Source organism: Ceratotherium simum, chromosome X (assembly GCF_057802395.1).
Source record: "Ceratotherium simum simum isolate JZ-2026a chromosome X, ASM5780239v1, whole genome shotgun sequence".
Taxonomy (NCBI): Eukaryota; Metazoa; Chordata; class Mammalia; order Perissodactyla; family Rhinocerotidae; genus Ceratotherium; species Ceratotherium simum.
In genome coordinates, this window is record NC_141940.1 from 67,366,824 (window position 1) to 67,387,480 (window position 20,657).

Sequence of the window (20,657 nt, forward strand, 5' to 3'; positions counted from 1 at the left end):
ATATAAGAATCAATCAGAGCTGAAGAATACAATAACTGAAATGAAAAATACACTAGAGGAAATCAACAGCAGATTAGATAGAAGAACAGATCGGTGATCTGGAAAACAAAATAGTGGAAATCACCCAATCAGAACAGCAAAAAGTAAAAAGCAAATTTAAGGGACCTCTGGGACAACATAAAGCATACTAACATTCACATTATAGGTGTCCCAGAAGGAGAAGAGAGAAAGGGGCAAAAAAATTATTTTAAGAAATAACAGCTGAAAACTTTCCTAACCTGGGGAAGGAAACTATCTAGCTGCAGGAAGCACAGGGAGTCCCAAACAGGATGAATGCAAAGATACCCACACCAAGACATATTATAATTAAAATTGCAAAAGTTAATGATAAAGAGAGAATCTTAAAGGTAGCAAGAGAAAAAAAAACAAGTCACATATAAGGGAAAGCCCATAAGACTATTGAATGATTTTTCAGCAGGAACTTTGCAGGCAAGAAGGGATTGGCATTATATATTTAGAGTGTTGAAAGGAAAAATTTACCGCTAAGAAGACTCTACCCAACAAGGTTAGCATTTAGAATTGAAGGAGAGATGAACAGTTTCCTAAATAAGCAAAAAAGGAGTTCATCACCAACAAACCGGCATTACAAGAAATGTTGAAAGGTCTTCTTTGAGTGGAAAAGAAAAGGCCATAACTAGAAATAAAAAAATATATATATGAAAGAAAATATATCACTGGTAAAGGCAAATATTTAGTAATGGCAATAGAACAGCCACTTAAAAAGCTAGTATGAAGGTTAAAAGACAAAATTACTAAAATTAACTATAACTACAATAAGTAGTTAATGGATACACAAAATAAAAAGATGTCAAATATGGTGTCAATAACATAAAATGTGGAGGGGGTAAAAATGTAGTGCTTTTAGAATACATTCAAACATGACCTTAAAATAGACTGCTATATATATAGGTTGACATATATGAACCTTGTGATAACCACAATCAAAAACCTACAATAGATACACAAAAAATAAAGAGAAAGGAACCCAAACATAACACTAGAGAAAAACATCAAATCACAAGAGAAGAGACTCAGAGAAGAAAGGAACAGAGAAGAACTACAAAAACAACCAGAAAACAACTAATAAAATGGCAATAAATATATACCTCTCACTAATTACTTTAAATATAAATGGACTAAATACTCCAATAAAAAGACACAGGGTGGTTAAAAGGATAAAAGTCAAGACCCATCTATATGTTGCCTACCAGTGTCTCACTTCAGATCTTAAAACACACAGATTGAAAGTGAAAGGATGGAAAAAGAGATTCCATGAAAATGGAAGTGAAAAGAAAGCTGAAGCAGCAATACTATTATCAGAAAAATTAAACTTTAAAACAAAGACTGTAATAAAGGACAAAGAAGGGAATTACATAATTATAAAGAGGCCAATCCAAGAAGAAGATATAACATTTTTAAATATTTATGAATCCAAAATAGGAGTACTTAATATATAAAGAAAATTTTAACAGACACAAAGGGAGAAGTTGACAGCAATACACTAATAGTAGAAGAGTTTAATATCTCATTTACATCAATGGATAGATCATCCAGACAGAAAATCAAAAAGGAAACATTAGCCTTGAATGACACATTATACCAGATGGACATAATAGATATACACAGAATATTCTATCCAAAAATTGCAGAATACACATTCTTCTCAAGTTCACATGGAATATTCTCCAGGACAGATCACATGCTAGGCCATAAAACAAGTCTCAATAAATTTAACAAGATTGAAATCATATCAAGCATCTTTTCCAACCACAGTGGTATGAAACTAGAAATCAATTACAAGAAAAAGACTGGAAAATTCACAAACATATAGAGACTAAATAACATGCTACTAATCAAACAACAGGTCAATGAAGAAATAAAAGAGGAAATCAAAAAGTACCTTGGGAAAAATGAAAATAGAAAAAAGTTTTCACAATCTATGGGATGCTGCAAAAGCAGTACTAACTGGGAAGATCATAGCAATATAGGCCTACCTCAAAAAAACAAAAAAAATCTCAAATAAACAATCTAACTTTACACCTAAAGGAACTAGAAAAAGAAGAAGTACAAAGCCCAAAGTTAACAGAAGGAAGAATATAATAAAGATCAGAGTGAAGATAAACAAAGTAGACATGAAAAAATAATGGAAAAGATCAATGACACTAAAAGCTGGTTTCTTGAAAAGATAAACAAAACTGAAAAAGTTCTAGCCAGACTCATCAAGAAAAAAATATAGAGGTCCCAAATAAATAAAATGAAAAATGAAAGAGAAGTTACAATAAACACCACAGAATAACAAAGGATTATAAGAGAATACTACAAACAATTATAGGCCAAAAATTGAGCAACATAGAAGAAATGGATACATTTGTAGATTCCAAGACTGAATCCTGAAGAAACAGAAAATCTAACAAAGCATTGGAAGTTCTAGCCAGAGCAAGCAGGCAAGAAAAAGAAATAAAAGACATCCAAATTAGAAAGGAAGGAGTAAAACTGTCACGAGTGGCAGATGACATGATTTTATATATAGAAAGCACTAAAAAATCCACAGAAAATTATTAACAATAATAAACAAAACAGTAAAGTTGCAGGGTACAAAATCAACATAAAAATTCAGTTGCATTTCTGTATACAAATAGCAGAAAAAGCAGAAAGAGAATTTAAGAACAATATCATTTAAAATCACAACAAAAAGAATAACATACCTAGGAATAAATTTGACCAAAGAGGTGAAAGACCTGTATACTGAAAACTATAGAACATTGTTGAAAGAAATCAAAGATATAAAGAAATGGAAAGATATTCCATGCCTGGGGATTGGAAGAATTAATATAGTTAAAAACTCCATACTTTCTAAATGAATCTACAGGTTCAATGCAATCCCTGTCAAAGTCTCAACAACATTTTTCACAGAAATAGAACAAAGAATCCTAAAATTTATATGGAACAACAAAAAACCCCAAATAGCCAAAGCAATACTGAGAAAAAATGATCAAAGCTGGAGGTATCAAACTCCCTGATTTCAAAATATACTACAAACCTATAGTAATCAAAACAGATGGTACTGGAACAGAAACAGACACACAGATCAATGGAACAGAATTAAAAGCCCAGAAATAAATCCACATATCTCTGGACAGCTAATGTTCAAAAAGGGAGCCAAGATGATACAATGGATATGGAAAACGGTACGGAGATTCCTCAAAAAATTAAGGATAGAACTACCATATGATCCAGCTATTCCACTGCTGGGTATTTATCCAAAGAACGTGAAAACACCAATGTGTAAAGATACATGCACCCCTGTGTTCATTGCAGCCTTATTCACAATAGCCAAGACTTGGAAGCAACCTAAGTGCCCATCAAGGGACGAATGGATAAGGAAGATGTGGTATATATACACAATGGAATACTACTCAGCCCTAAGAAACGATGAAATCCAGCCATTTGTGACAACATGGATGGACATTGAGGGTATTATGCAAAGTGAAATAAGTCAGAGGGAGAAGGTCAAATACCGTATGATCTCCCTCATTAAGTAGTAGATAATAACAACAACAAACAAACACATAGAGACAGAGATTGGATTGGTGGTTACCAGAGGGGAAGGGGGGACGGGGGAGGGTGAAAGGGATAATTTGGCACATGTGTGTGGTGATGGGTTGTAATTAGTCTTTGGGTGGTGAACATGATGTAATCTATGCCGAAATAGAAGTATAATGATGTACTCCTGAAATTTATACAATGTTATAAACCAATGTTACTCCAATAAACAAAAAATTAAAAAAAATACATACAATGGAGAAGGGAAAATCTCTTCAATAAACGGTGCTCAAAAAACTGAACAGCCAATTGTTAGGTTGTCTTTTCGTTTTGTTGATGGTTTCCTTTGTTGTGCAGAAGCTTTTCAGTTTGATGTAGTCCCATTTGTTTATTTTTTCTATTGTTTCTCTTGCCCGATCAGACGTGGTGTTTGAGAAGATGTTGCTAAGACTGATGTAGAAAAGCATACTGCCTATGTTTTCTTCTAGCAGTTTCATAGTTTCAGGTCTTACATTCAAGTCTTTAATCCATTTGGAGTTAATTTTTGTGTATGGTGTAAGGTAAGGGTCTACTTTCATGTTTTTGCATTTGGCTATCCAGTTTTCCCAACACCATTTGTTGAAGAGACTTTCTTTTCCCCATTGTATGTTCTTGGCTCCTTTGTCAAAGATTAGCTGTCCATAGATGTGTGGGTTTATTTCTGGGCTTTCGATTCTATTCCATTGATCTGTGTGTCTGTTTTTGTGCCAGTACCATGCTGTTTTTGTTACTATAACTTTGTAGTATATTTTGAAATCAGGGAGTGTGATACCTCCAGCTTTGTTCTTTTTTCTCAGGATTCCTTTAGCTATTTGGGGTCTTTTGTTGTTCCATATAAATTTTAGGATTCTTTGTTCTATTTCTGTGAAAAATGTTGTTGGAACTTTGATAGGGATTGCATTGAATCTATAGATGGCTTTAGGAAGTATGGAAATCTTAACTATGTTAATTCTTCCAAGCCAAGAGCACGGAATGTCTTTCCATATCTTTGTGTCTTCTTCAAGTTGTTTCAGCAATGTTTTATACTTTTCGGTGTACAGATCTTTCACCTCTTTGGTTAAGTTTATTCCTAGGTATTTTATTCTTTTTGTTGCAATTGTAAATGGGATGGTATTCTTAATTTCTCTTTCTGCTACTTCGTTGTTAGTGTACAGAAATGCAACTGATTTTTGTATGTTGATTTTGTATCCTGCAACTTTACCATATTCATTTATTACTTCTAAAAGTTTTCTGGTGGATTCTTTGGGGTTTTCTATATATAAAATTATGTCATCTGCAAATAGTGACAGTTTCACTTCTTCCTTTCCAATTTGGATCCCTTTTATTTCTTTCTCTTGCCTGATTGCTCTGGCTAGGACTTCCAGTACTATGTTAAATAGAAGTGGTGACAATGCGCATCCTTGTCTGGTTCCTGTTCTTAGAGGGACAGCTTTCAGTTTTTCACCATTGAGGATGATATTAGCTGTGGGTTTCTCATATATGGTCTTTATTATGTTGAGGTACTTTCCTTCTATACCCATTTTATTCAGAGTTTTTATCATAAATGGATGCTGTATCTTGTCAAATGCTTTCTCTGCATCTAGTGAGATGATCATGTGATTTTTATTCTTCATTTTATTAATGTGGTGTATCACGTTGATTGATTTGCGAATGTTAAACGATCCCTGCATCCCTGGAATAAATCCCACTTGATCATGGTGTATAATCTTTTTAACGTATTGTTGTATGCGATTTGCTAGTATTTTATTGAGGATTTTTGCATCGATGTTCATCAGTGATATTGGCCTGTAATTTTCTTTTTTTGTGTTGTCCTTGTCTGGTTTTGGTATCAGGGTAATGTCAGCTTCGTAGAATGAGTTAGGGAGCTTCCCCCCCTCCTCAATTTTTTGGAAGAGTTTGAGAAGGATAGGTATTAAGTCTTCTTTGAATGTTTGGTAGAATTCACCAGGGAAGCCGTCTGGTCCTGGACTTTTATTTTTGGGGAGGTTTGTGATTACTGTTTCGATCTCCTTACTGGTGATTGGTCTATTCAAATTCTCTACTTCTTCTTGATCCAGTTTTGGAAGGTTGTATGATTCTAAGAATTTATCCATTTCTTCCAGATTGTTGAATTGGTTGGCATATAGCTTTTCATAGTATTCTCTTGTAATCTTTGTATTTCTGAGGTGTCTGTTGTAACCTCTCCTCTTTCATTTCTGATTTTACTTATTTGTGCTTTCTTTCTTAACAATTGGGAGAAGATATTTGCAAACCATACTTCTGATAAGGGCTTAATCTCCAATATATATAAAGAACTCATGCATCTTACCAACAAAAAAAATACCAACCCAATTAAAAAATGGGCAAAGGACCTGAACAGACGTTTCTCCAAAGAAGATATACAGATGGCCAACAGACACATGAAAAGATGTTCAAAATCATTAACTATCAGGGAAATGCAAATCAAAACTACAATGAGATATCACCTCACGCCCGTCAGAATGGCTATAATTAACAAGACAGGAAACAACATGTGTTGGAGAGGATGTGGAGAGAAGGGAACTCTCATACACTGCTGGTGGGTGTGCAAACTGGTGTTGCCACTATGGAAAACAGTATGGAGATTCCTCAAAAAATCAAGGATATAACTACCATATGATCCAGCCATCCCACTGCTGGGTATTTATCCAAAGAACTGGAAAACACCAATTTGTAAAGGTACATGCACCCATTTGTTTATTGCAGCGTTATTCACAATAGCCAAGACTTGGAAGCAACCTAAGTGCCCATCAAGGGACGAATGGATAAAGAAGCTGTGGTATATATACACAATGGAATACTACTCAGCCATAAGAAACGATGAAATCCAGCCATTTGTGACATCATGGATGGACATTGAGGGTATAATGCAAAGCGAAATAAGTCAGAGGGATAAGGTCAAATACCACATGATTTCCTTCATTAAGTAGTAGATAATAACAATAAACAAACACATAGGGACAGAGATTGGATTGGTGGTTACCAGAGGGGAAGGCGGGAGGGAGGAGGGTGAAAGGGATAATTCGGTACATGTGTGTGGTGATGGGTTGTAATTAGTATTTTGGTGGTGAACATGATGTAATCTATGCAGAAATATAAGTACAATGATGTACACCTGAAACTTTTACAATGTTACAAACCAATGTTACTGCAATAAACAAAAAATTAAAAAAAAAAAAGAAAACTGCACAGCCACATGCAAAAAAATGAAACTAGACCATGATCTTACACCATACACCAAAATTAACTCAAAATGGATTAAAGACTTGAATGTGAGACGTGAAATCATAAAATATCGAGAAGAAAATATAGGCAGTATGCTCTTCAACATTGCTCTTTTTGAATGCCATGTCTCACCAAGCAAGAGAAACAAAAGAAAAAATAAACAAATGGAACTACATCAAAATAGAAGTCATGTGCACAGCAAAAGAAACCATCAAAAAAATTAAAAGACTACCTAACAATTGGGAGAAGACATTTGCAAACCATATAGCTGATAAGGGGTTAATATCCAAAATATATAAAGAACTCATACAACTCAACAATGATAGAAAAACAATCCAATTAAAAAATGGGCAGAGGATATGAACAGACATTTTTACCAAAGAAGATATAGAGATGGCCAACAGGCACATGAAAAGATGTTCAACACCACTAATTATTAGGGAAATACAAATCAAATCTCAATAAGATATCACCTCACACTCATCAGAATGGCTACAATTAACAAGATAAGAAATAACAAGTGCTGCAGAGGTTGTATAGAAAAGGAAACTCTCAAACATTGCTGATAGGAATGTAAACCATGTTTCCTCCATGGAAAACAGTATGGAGATTCCTCAAAAAATTAAGAATAGAACTACCATATGATCTAGCTATTCCACTTCTGAGTATTTATCCAAAGAACACGAAAACAGGAATTTGAAAAGATATATGCATCTGTATGTTCACTGCAGCATTATTCACAATAGCCAAGAATTGGAAACAACCTAAGTGCCCATCAATGGATGAATAGGTAAAGAAGATGTGATATACATACACAATGGAATACTACTCAGCCATAAAAAAGATGAAATCTTGCCATTTGTGAAAACATGTATGGACCTTGAGCATCTTATGCTAAGCAAAATAAGTCAGACAAAGTCAAATACCATATTATTTCACTCATAATTGGAAGATAAAAACAACAACAACATCAACAAACACACAGATACAGAAATTAGATTGGTGGTTACCAGAGGGGAAGGGGGAGGGTGGAGGGTAAAAGTGGTAATAGGGCATATGCATACTGGAGTGATTGATGGTAACTAGCCTTTGGATGGGGAACATGATGCAGACTACACAGAAATCAAAATATAATTATGTACATCCGAAATTCATATAATATTATAAACCTATGTTACCTCAATCAACACAATAAGTAAAATTAAATAAAAATAAATTAATTAAATTAAAATTTAAAAAAGAAAATCTAGGAGTAGACCAATTACAAATAATGAAATTGAATCAGTAATTTTAAAACTCCCAGAAAACAAAAGTCTAGGACCGGAAGACTTCACAGGTGAATTCTACCAAACATCTAAAGAAGAGTGAATATCTATCCTTCTCAATTTATTCCAAAAAATTGAAAATCAAGGAATGCTTCCAGACTCATTTTACAAATCCAGCATTACCCTGACATGAAACCAGACAAAGACACCAAGAAAAGAAAATTACAGACCAATATCTGTAAGAAACATAGATGCAAAAATCCTCAACAAAATTTTAGCAAACCAAATTCAACAATACATTAAAAGGATCATACACCGCAATCATGTCAGATTTATTCCAGGGATACAGGATGCTTCAACATCTGCGAATCAATCAACATGATACACCACATTAACAACCAAAGGATAAAAATAATATGATCATCTCAATAGATGCAGAAAAAGCATCTGACAAAATTCAACATCCATTTATGATAAAAATTCTAAAAGTGGGTACAGAGGGAACATGCATTATCATAATAAAGCCCATATATGATTAACCCACAGCTAACATCGTACTCAGTGAAATGCTGAAAGCTTTTCCTCTAAGATCAGGAATAAGACATGGATGCCCACTCTTGCCACTTTTATTCAACGTAACATTAGAAGGCCTGGCCACAGCAATTAGGCAAGAAGTAGAAATAAAAGGCATCCAAATTGGAAAGGAATAAGTAAAACTGTCACTATTTGCAGAAGGCATGATACTACGCATAGAAAACCCTAAAGACTCTGTCAAAAAACTATTAGAACTAATAAATGAATTCAGTAGAGTTGCAGGATATAAAATTAATATATAGGAATTGTTTGTGAAGATTTTGTGTGCAGGATTACTGGGAAGATGGCAGCGTAGGAGGACTCTGAACTCATCCCCTCCCATGGACACAACAAATATACAACTACCCATGGAACAATTACCTCTGATAGAGAACTGGATAAAAAGAACCCCCACAACAAGGGACAACACTGCCAGATGGAAGAGGGAGAAATACCCCTCTGCTGAAGAAAAAACCACGTTCTAGCCATGATGCTTCATGGGAGCAATCTAAAGGTACAAAGTTTTTCCTAGAAGAGGAGGAGATCTGAGCAGGACATCTATGACACAATAAGCAGCCTTTGAATTCAACACAACTGAGACAAGTGCCATAATACCTAGCTTTGCTGGCTATTAAAACCAATGGGGAATACCCCCATAAAATCTATTGAACATAAGAGAAAAAAACTCGGCTCTTAAAGGGCCCAGGCAGATTCACCCATTCTAGAAACCAACAGAAAATCACCAGAAAGAAAGGTACATAGTCCTTTAATAAAAGAAACTCACTTGGTAAGCTCTGAGTGCATCTCATAGAGGCAAGAGGTGGCTGGGCCCAGCTCCCCAGGGACTGAGACACTGGCAACAGACATTATTGTGACCTAATACAGGTGTGCTGACACAGACGCTGGCAGAAGCCATTGGATTTCTTCCTCTGGCCTGTTAGCACAGGGGTTTCTCTGCCCGTTAGAGCATCAATTTAATACAGCTAAGCCAGGGCAGGCAATCCACCCTAGGGACTGGCCCACCCACCAGCAAGCCCATGGGGAACTCATGGGCCCACATAAGTGGGGTATGTGGGACCTCTGTAGTGGGGCAAGTAGGTCTGCCTAGGTGGGGTGGAGCATGCGTACAGGGTGGGATTGTATTGGTGGGGTGTGTTGGCCCATGGGCAATGAGGCATGTCAGCTGCAGCAGACATGTGCTGCTGCCCATGTCAAACAGCCACACAGGGAATCTCCCTCACCTTCCAATGCCTGAAAAGACTGTGTGCTATCACTAATTGGGCTGGTGCCACCCAGCTGTGCTACTAAGAGAGCTGACAACAGCCTTGCAGGCTGGAGGTCTACAGCAACTGTGAGCCCCGGAGCCTAGCAACCAGCCACACTGGGGGCCTGACTCACTTAACACCAAAATAGCAGCAGGTGTGTGCTATTAGACCTTGCAGCCAAGCATTCTGGGGCTTCCCCCACCCAATAAAGTAACTAAAGTGAATGTAACAGCTGCATGCAGATGATCCTTACAACCAGCCAACCTGGGGGCCAGCCTGAGCTACCTGTGTACCCACAGCAAGAGCAACCCTACCACAACAGAAGGGCATATGTAGCCCACACACAGGAAATTCCTGGAACATTTAGAACCTGTGACGAGAGGGAAGCACACTGCTGGGCCCCAAAAGTCGTCTCTTACATAAGGCTACATCTCCAAGATCAAGAGATGCAGCTGATCTATGTAATACATAGGTATAAGCACAGAGAAGTAGGAAAATGAGACAAAGGAATATCTTCCAAATAAGAAAACAGGACAATTCCTCAGAAAAAGAAATGAAACAGAGATAAACAATCTACGTAATAAAGAGGACAAATTAAAAATCATAAACATGCCCACCGATTTTGGAAGAACATATCAACATAGTAAGAACTTCAACAAAGAACTGGAAAATATAAAAAAGAACCAATCAGAACTAAAGACTACAATAATAGAAGTGAAAAATTCACTAGCGGAAATCAATAGCAGAGAAGATGACACAGAAAAACAGATCAGTGAGCTGGCCAAAAGAGTAGAGGAAATCACCCAAGCTGAACAGAAAAAAGAAAAATGAATTAAAAAGAATGAAGACAGTTTAAGGGACCTCTGGGACAATATAAAGTGTACTAACATCCATATTATAGGTGTCACAGAAGGAGAAGAGAGAGACAGAGGGACAGAGAACTTATTCAAAGAAATAATAGCTGAAAACTTTCCTAATCTAAGGAAGGAAATGGACATCCAGGTACAGGAAGAACAGAGAGCACCAAACAAGATGAACCCAAAAAGACCCACACCAAGACACATTATAATTAAAATGTCAGAAATTAAAGACAGAGTATCCTAAAAGCTGCAAGAGAAAGTCAACAAGTTACATATGAAGGAAACCCCATAAGGCTATCAGCTGACTTCTCAGCAGAAAGCTTGTAGGATAGAAGTGAGTGGCATGATATATTCAAAGTGCTGAAAGGAAAAAACCCACAGCCAAGAATACTCTATCCAGCAAGTTTATCATTCAGAATGGAAGGAGAGATAGTTTTCCAGACAAGCAAAAACTAAAGGAGTTTATCACCAGGAAACTAGCTTTACAAGAAATGTTAAAGGGACTTATTTAAGTGGAAAAGAAAAGACCATGAATAGGAATAAGAAAATTATCAAAGAAAAAAATCACTAGTAAAGGCAAATATACAGTAAACTTAGCAGGTCAACCACCTACACAGCTAATATGAAGGTCAAATGACAAAAGTACTAAAATTATCTATCTCCGTCATAAGAGAGTAAAGAATACACACACACACACACACAAAGGTTAAATATGATATCAAAAATATAAAATGTGGGGGGAGGAGAGTAAAAGTATAGGACTTTTAACAAAAGGTCAAACTTAAGCGACCATCAACTAAATATATTTACATAGGTTATTATACATGAACCTCATGGTAATCACAAACCAGAAACATTTAATAAATATACAAAAAATTAAGAGAAAGGAACCCAAACATAATACTAATGAAAGCCATCAAATCACAAGGGAAGAGAGCAAGAGAAGAAGAAAGGAACAGAGAAGAACTACTAAAACACCCCAAAAAAAGGTAAAAAATGATAATAAGTACATACTTATCAATAGCTACTTTAAATGTCAATGGACTAAATGCTCCAAAAAATGACATAGAGTGGCTGAATGGATAAAAAAACAAGACCCATATATATGCTTCATACAAGAGACATACATCGGAACTAAAGACACTCACAAACTGAAAGTGAAGAGATGGAAAAAGAAACCCCATGCAAATGGCAATGAAAAGAAAGCTGGGGTAGCAATACTTATATCAGAAAAAATAGTCTTTAAAACAAAAACTGTAACAAGAGACAAAGAAGGGCACTGCATAGTGATCAAGATAACAATCTAACAAGAGGATATGACACTTGTAAATATCTATGCATTCAACATAGGAGCACCTAAATATATAAAGCAATTATTAAGAGATATAAAAGTAGAAATTGACAGTAACACAATAACAGTAGGAGACTTTAACAATCCACTTACATCAATGGATAGATCATCCAAACATAAGATCAATAAGGAAACACTGGCATTAAATGACACATTAGACTAGATAGACTTAGTAGATATATGTAGAAATTTCCACTCAAAAACCACAGAATACACATTCTTTTCAAATGCACATGGAACGTTCTCCAGGATAGATCACATACTAAGCCATAAAATAAGTCTCAATAAATTTAAGATTGAAATAACACCAAACATCTTTTTTGACCATAACGGTATGAAACTAGAAATCAACTACAAAAAGAAAGCTGGAAAAGCCACAAATATGTGGAGATTAAACAAAATGCTACTGAACAACGATTGGGTGAATGAAGAAATCAAAAGAGAAATCAAAAAATACCTGGAGACAAATGAAAAAGAAAATACAACATGCCAAAATTTATGGAATAGCAAAAGCAGTACTAAGAGGGAAGTTTATAGCAATACAGGCCTATCACAACAAACAAGAAAAGTCTCCCATAAACAATCTTACAGTGCACATAAGGAACACGAAAAAGAAGACGACACAGGGCCCCAAATCAGTTGAAGGAAGGAAATAATAAAAATCAGAGCAGAAATAAATGAAATAGAGACTAAACACAGCAGAAAAATCATGAAACTGGTGTTTACCATAGGGGAAAGGATTGGGGGATGGGTGAAATAAGTGAAGGGGATTAAGAGGTACAAACTTCTAGTTATAAAATAAATAAGTCATGGGCCGGCCCCGTGGCTTGGTGGTTAAGTGAGCGCGCTCCACTGCTGGCGACCCGAGTTCGGATCCCAGGCTCCCACCGGCGCGCTGCTTCTCCGGCCATGCTGAGGCCGTGTCCCACATACAGCAACTAGAATAGGATGTGCAGCTATGACACACAACTATCTACTGGGGCTTTGGGGGGAAAAAATAAATAAATAAAATCTTTAAAAAAAATAAATAAATAAATAAATAAATAAGTCATGGGGATGTAATGTACAGCATAGGGAATATAGTCAATAATACTGTAATAACTTTGTATGGTGACAGATGGTAACTAGACTTATCACAGTGATCATATTCTGATGTATATAAGTATCAAATAACTATGATATAAACCTGAAATTAATAGGATATTTTATGTCAATTATACTTCAATTAAAAACAATAAGTTTTTCATAGAGAATTATACACCTCAACCAAGTGGGATCTGTTCCAAGTATGTAACTCTGGTTCAGCATTTGAAAATCAATGTAATCCATCACATCAACAAGCTAAAGAGAAAAATCACATGATCATATCAAGAGATGTAGAGAAAGCATTTGACAAAATTCAACACCAATTCATAATAAAAACTTTCAGCAAACTAGGAATAGAGGAGAACTTCTTCCACTTGATAAAGAATATCTACAAAAAAAAAACCAGCTAACATCATACTTAATGGTGAGAAGCTTTTCCATGAAGATCAGGAACAAGGCAAGGATGTCCCTTCTCACTACTCCTTTTGATCTCATACTGGAACTCCTAGCTATGCAATAAGACAAGAAAAGAAATAAAGGGTATACAAATTGAGAAGAAATAAAACTGCCTTTGTTCACAGATGACATGAGTCTATGTAGAAAATTTGAAAGAATTGACAAAAATCTCCTACATATAATAAGCAATTATAGCAAGGTTTTAATATACAGGGTAAATATACAAAAGTCGATCAATTTTCTATATCCCAGCAATGAACAAGTGGAATATGAAATGTAAAACACGATAATATTTAAATTAGCCTTCAAAAAGTGAAATAATTAGATATAAATCTAAAAAATATATAGGTATACATCTAACAAAATATGTACAAAATCTAGATGAGGGCAACTACAAAACTGATTAAAGAAATCAAAGAATAACTAAATAAATAGAGAGATGGTCCATGTTCCTGGATAAGAAAACTCAATATTATCAAGATGTCACTCTTCCCAAATGTATCTATAGATTATCTGCAATCCCAATCAGAATCCTAGCAAGTTATTTTGTAGATATCAACAAACTGATTCTAAAGTTTACATGGAAAGGCAAAAGACCAAGGATAGCCAACACAATATTTAAGGAGGACAAAATTGGAAGACTGACATGACCCATCTTTAAGATTTACTATAAAGCCACAATAATCAAGACAGTGTGGTGTTGGTGAAAGAATAGACAGATAAATGGAACAGAATAGAAAGACCAGAAATAGACCCACTTAAATATAGTCAACTGATCTTTGAGAATGGAGGAAAGGCAATACAATGGAAAAAAATAGTCTTTTCAATAAATGGTGCTGGAACAATAGGACATCCACATGCAAAAAAAAAAAAAAAAGTGAATCTAGACACAGTCCTTACACCTTTCGCCAAAATTAACTCAAAATAGATCATAGACCTAAATGTAAAATGCAAAATTATAAAACGCCTAGAAGAGAACACAGGAATGATCTAGATGACCTTGGGTAAAGCAATGACTTTTTAGATACAATACCAGTGACACAATCCATGAAAGAAATAATTGATAGGCTGGACTTCATCAAAATTTAAAACTTCTTCTCTGTGAAAGACACTGTCAAATTAATGATAAATCAAGCCACAGACTGAGAAAATATTTTCAAAAGATGTATCTAATAAAGGGCCATTATCCAAAATATTCAAAGAACAGTTAAAACTCAAAAACAAGAAAATGAACAATGCAATTAAAAATGAGCATAAAACCTAAACAAACATCTCACCAACGAAGATATAAATATGGAAAATAAGCATATGGAAAGATGTTCAACAGCATATGTCATTAGGGAATTGCAAATCAACACAATGAGTTACCACTACACACTTATTAGAATGCCCATAATCTAAAACACTAACAATACCAAATGCTTTTGAGGATGTGGAGCAACAGGAACTCTAATTTATTGTTGAGGCAAATGTGAAATTGTAAAGCCACTTTGGAAGACAGTTTGGCTGTTTCTTACAAAAGTAACATACTCTTACCATACAATTCAGCAATTAAACCTCTTAGTATTTACCCAAATGAGTTGAAAACTTATGGCCACAGAAAAACCTGCACATAGATGTTTAGAGCAGCTTTATTCATAATTGCCAAAACTTGGAAGCAACAAAGATGTCCTTCAGTAGGTTAATGGATGACCTGTGGTACATTAAAACAATGGAATATTATACAGTGCTAAGAAAAAACGAGCTATCAAGCCATGAAAATACATGGAGGAAACTTAAATGCATATTACTAAGTGCAATAAGCCAATCCAAAAAGGCTACATACTGTATGACTCCAGCTATATGACATTCTGGAAAAGGCAACTATAAAGACAGTAAAAGGATCAGCAGTTACCATGGGTTAGGGGGGAGAAGGAATAAATAGGTGGAGCACAGAGGATTTGTAGGGCAATAAATATATTCTGCATGATACTCTAATGGTGGATATATGTCATTACACCTTTGTAAGATTCCAAAGAATACACAACATCAAGAGCGATTCCTAATGTAAACTATAGACTGTGGGTGATAAAAATAAGTCAACGTAAGTTCATCAATTGTAACAAATGTACCATTCTGGTGAAGGATTTTGATGGTGGAGGAGGCTGTTCATGAGAGGGAGCAGGAGATATCTAAAAAATTTTTTTACCTTCTGTTCAATTTTGTTGTGAAGCTAAAAATGCTCTAAAAATAGACTAAAAACACATTTAACAAATTTAAAAGAATATAGATCATAAATTTATGTTCTCAGACCATAATAGAATTAAACTAGATTTAAATAACAGACAGATTTGTAGATTTTTAAGTGTAAAATTCAACGGGATTAAGTGCAATTACATTGTTGTATCATCACCACTATGCATTCCCAGAAATGTTTCTTTTCACAAAGTGAAATTCTGTACCCATTAAACAATAAATCCCTGTTCCTTACTCCCCTCAGGCCTTGGTAACCACTATACTACTTTCTGTCTCTTTGAATATGTATATCACTATATAATAGGGAAATCATAAAATATTTGTCCTTTTGTGACTGATTTATTTCACTTAGCACAATGTCCTCAAGGTTCATATATAATGTAGCAGGTATAGAAATTTTATTCCTTTTTAAGGCTGAATAATTTCCATTGTAAGTATAACACATTAACCATTCAGCAGTCAATGGACACTTGTGTTGCTTCCACCTTTCAGTTATTGTGAATAATGCAGCTATGAACATGGATGTCCAAATATCTGTTCAAGGCCCTGCTTTCAATTGTTTGAGTATATAACAAGAAGTGAAATTTCTGGATTATATGGTAAATCCCTTTTTTAAGTTTTTGAGGAACTCCTGTGTTGTTTTCCATAGTGGCAGCACAATTTTACATTCCTGCCAACAGTTCACAAAGGTTCGATTTTAGTCCATTTGGGCTGCTATAACAAAATGCCACAGATTGGGTAATTTATAAACAACAGAAATTTGTATCTCACAGTTCTGGAGGGTGGAAGTCCAACATCAGGATTCCAGCAGGGCCAAGTGAAGGCTCTCTTTTGGGTGGCAGACATCTCATTGTATCCTCACACATGGCAGAAGGGGCTAGGGGGTTGTGGGGGTTCTTTTTTATTAGAACACTTATCCCATTCATGAAGTCCCCACTCTCATGACCTAAGCACCTCATAAAGGGCCCACCTTCTAAGACCATCATCTTTGTGGGTTAGGATTTCAACATATAAACTTGGGAAAGGAGAAAAACATTCAGACCATAGCAGGTTTCTGTTTTACCACATCCTCACATAGATTTTTTCTTTTTTTTTATAATATCCGTCTGCATGAGTGTGACGTGGTATTTCATTGTGGTTTTGATTTGTATTTTCCTAATGACTTGAGAATCTTTTCATGTGCCTATTGGCTGATTGTACATCTCCTTTGGAGAAATGTCTATTCAAGTCCTTTGCCCATTTTTTAATGAAGTGGTTTGCTTTTGTTCTTGAGTTGTAGAAGTTCTTTATATATCCTGGATATTATTTCCAAATAAGATATGTGATTTGCAAATATTTTCTCCCATTCAGTGAGTTGTCTTTTTACTCTGTTGATAGTGTAGTTTGATGCACAAAAATTTTTAAATTTGATGTAGGTAAATTTATCTATTTTTTTCTTTTGTTGCCTGTGCTCATGGTGTCATGTCCAAAAATGTCATTGTTGAATTCAATGTCATGGAGCATTACCCTTATGTTTGCTTCTAAGAGTTGTATAGGTTTAGCTCTCACTTTTAGGTCTTTGATCTATTTTTGAGTTAATTTTTGTATATGTATAAGGTAAGTGTCCAACATTTCTCTTTTGCATGTGAAGATCCAAATTTCTCAGTACCATTTGTCAAAAAGACTGCTCATTCCCCATTGAGTGGTCTTAGCACCCTTTTGGATAATCATTTGATTACAGGCATGCATTGTATAACAATGTTTTGTTCAATGACAGACCACATATACGATGGTGGCCCCATAAGATTAGTACCATATAGCCTAAATGTGTAGTGGGATATACCATCTAGATTTGTGTAAGTACACTCTATGATGTTCACACAACAATGAAACTGCCTAATGACGCATTTTCAGAACGTATCCCTCTCATTAAGTGACACATGACTGTACATACAAGAGTTTATTTCTTGGGCTCTCTATTCTATTCCATTGGTCTATATGTCTTTCTTTATACCAGTGCCACACTGTTTTGATTACTATAGCTTTGTAGTAAATTTTGAAATCAATGTGAGTCCTCTAATTTTGTTCTTTTTCAAGACTCTTCTTGCTATTTGGGGTCCATAGAGATTCCAAATGAATTTTAGAATGGATTTTTGTATTTATGCAAAAAAATGGAATTTTTATAGGGATTTCATTAAATCTATAGATTACTTTGGGTGTGATAGATTAAAGTCTTCCAATCCATGAGCACAGAACATCTTTCCATTTATTTATGTCTTCTTTAATTTCTTTGAGCAATGTTTTGTAGTTTTCAGTATACGTCTTTCACTTTCTTGGTTAAATTAATTTCTAAGTATTTTATTCTTTTTGATGCTATCATAAATGGAATTTTCTTAATTTCCTTGTCAAAATGTTCATTGTTTCTGTATAGAAAGATGACTGATTTTTCTGTGTTGAATTTTTATCCTGCAAGTTTGTTAAATTCATTCATTAGTTTTAACAGTTTTTTGTGGCATCTTTGGGGTTTTCTACATATAAGATATTATCCACAGAGTTAATTTTACTACTTCCTTTCCAATTTGATTCCTTTTATTATTTAATTTCCTTGTCTAATTGATCTGGCTAGAAGTTCCAATACCATATTGAACAGAAGTGGTAAAAGTGGGCATCCCTGTCTTCCTCCTGATCTTAGAGGAGAAACTTTCAGTCATTCACCATTGAGTGTGATATTAGCTATAGGGTTTTCAAGTATGGCCTTAATTGTGTTGAGGTAGCTTTCTTCTCTTCCTAGTTTGGTGAGTGTTTTTGTCATGAAAGGGTGTTGGATTTTTGTCAAATGCCTTGGCTACATTGATTGAGATGATCATGTGGTTTTTTTACCTTTATTCTGTTCATTTGATGTAATACATTAATTGATTTTCATATGTTGAACATCTTTGCATTCTGGGAATAAGTCCCACTTGGTCATGGTATATAATACTTTTAATATGCCACTGAATTCAGTTTCTAGTATTTTGTCAAGGATTTTTACATCAATATTCATAAGTGATATTGGTCTTTACTTTTCTTTTTTGTAAGTGTTTTTGTCTGGCTTCAGTGTCAGGATAATACTGGCATCATAGAATGAATTAGGAAGTTTTCCCCCCTACTCAATATTTTTGGAAGAGTTTGATGATTAGGGTTAGTTCTTTACATGTTTAGTAGAATTCACCAGTGAAGCCATTCAGCCCAGTGCTTTTCTTTGTTGGGAGGTTTTTTATTAGTGATTTAATCTCCTTATTGATTATCGGTCTATTCAGATTTTCTATTTATTTATGATTCAGACTTGGTAGGTTGTATGATTTTAGGAATTTCTATTTCACCTACGTTATCTAATTTGTTGGCATACAATTTTTGGTAGTATTCTAATCAATTTTACTTCTTTAAGATTGGTAATAATGTTTTATTTTTCATTTCTAATTTTAGTATTTGAGTCCCCTCTCTTTTATCTAGTGAATGTAGCTAAAGGATTTTCAAATTCGTTGATCATTTTGAACAACCAACTTTTTTTGTTTGTTTGTTTATTGCGGTAACATTGGTTTATACCATTGTATAAATTTCAGGTGTACATCATTATACTTCTATTTTGATTTTGTTGATTTTCTCTATTGCTTTTCTACTCTCTATTTTATTTAGCTCCACTCTAATATTTAGTATTTCCTTCTCTTCTGCTAGCTTTGGGCTTAGTTTGATCTTCTTTTTCTAGGTCCTTAATTTGTAAAGTTGGGTTATTTTGACATTTTTCATGTTCTTTGATGTAAGTTTCAACAGTTATAAATTTCCCCTGTACCATTGCTATTGCTACATCTAATAAGTTTTGTAGGTTATGTTTTTGTAGGTTTTTTTAACCTCAAGTTATTTTCTATTTTCCTCTGTGGTTTACTTATTGACCCATTGGTTGTTTAAGAGCAGTTGTTTAATTTCCACATATTTCTGAATTGCCCAGCTTTCCCTTTTCTATTTATTTCTAGTTTTATTCCTCTATGATCAGAAAAGAACCTTGGTATGATTTCTATCTTGTTAAGTTTATTAGCACTGGTTTTGTGGCCTAAGATATGTTCTATCCTGGACAACGAGCATTTGAAAAAAATGTGTAGTCTTCTATTGATGGGTGGGATGTTCTGTATAAGTTTGTTGGATCCAATTGGTTTATAGTGTTGTCCCAGTTCTTTATTTTCTTATTTATCTTTTTTTACAGTCAACAAAGATACTTGGTATGATTTTGATATTCTTAAATTTCTTAAGATTTGTTTTGTGACCTAACATGTGATCCATCCTGGGGAATATTCCATGTGTGCTTGAAAAGAATGTGTATTCTGTTGCTGTTGGGTGGTATGTTCTGTATATGTTTCTTAGGTCCATTTACTCTGTAATATTATTCAAGTCTTCTGTTTCCTTATTGATCTTCTATCTTGATGTTCAATCCATTATTGAAAGTGGAGTATTGAAGTTTCCTACTAGCATTGTGTTGATGTCTATTTCTCCCTTCAATTCTGTCAGTGTTTGCTTCACATTTGTGTTCTGTTTTGGGAGCACGTATAATTAAAATTGTTATATCTTCTTGGTGGATTGACCCTTTTATTATTGTATATTGTCCTTCTTTGTCTCTTCTGAGAATTTTTGACTTAAAGTCTATTTAGTCTAAGTATAGCCATCCCTGTTA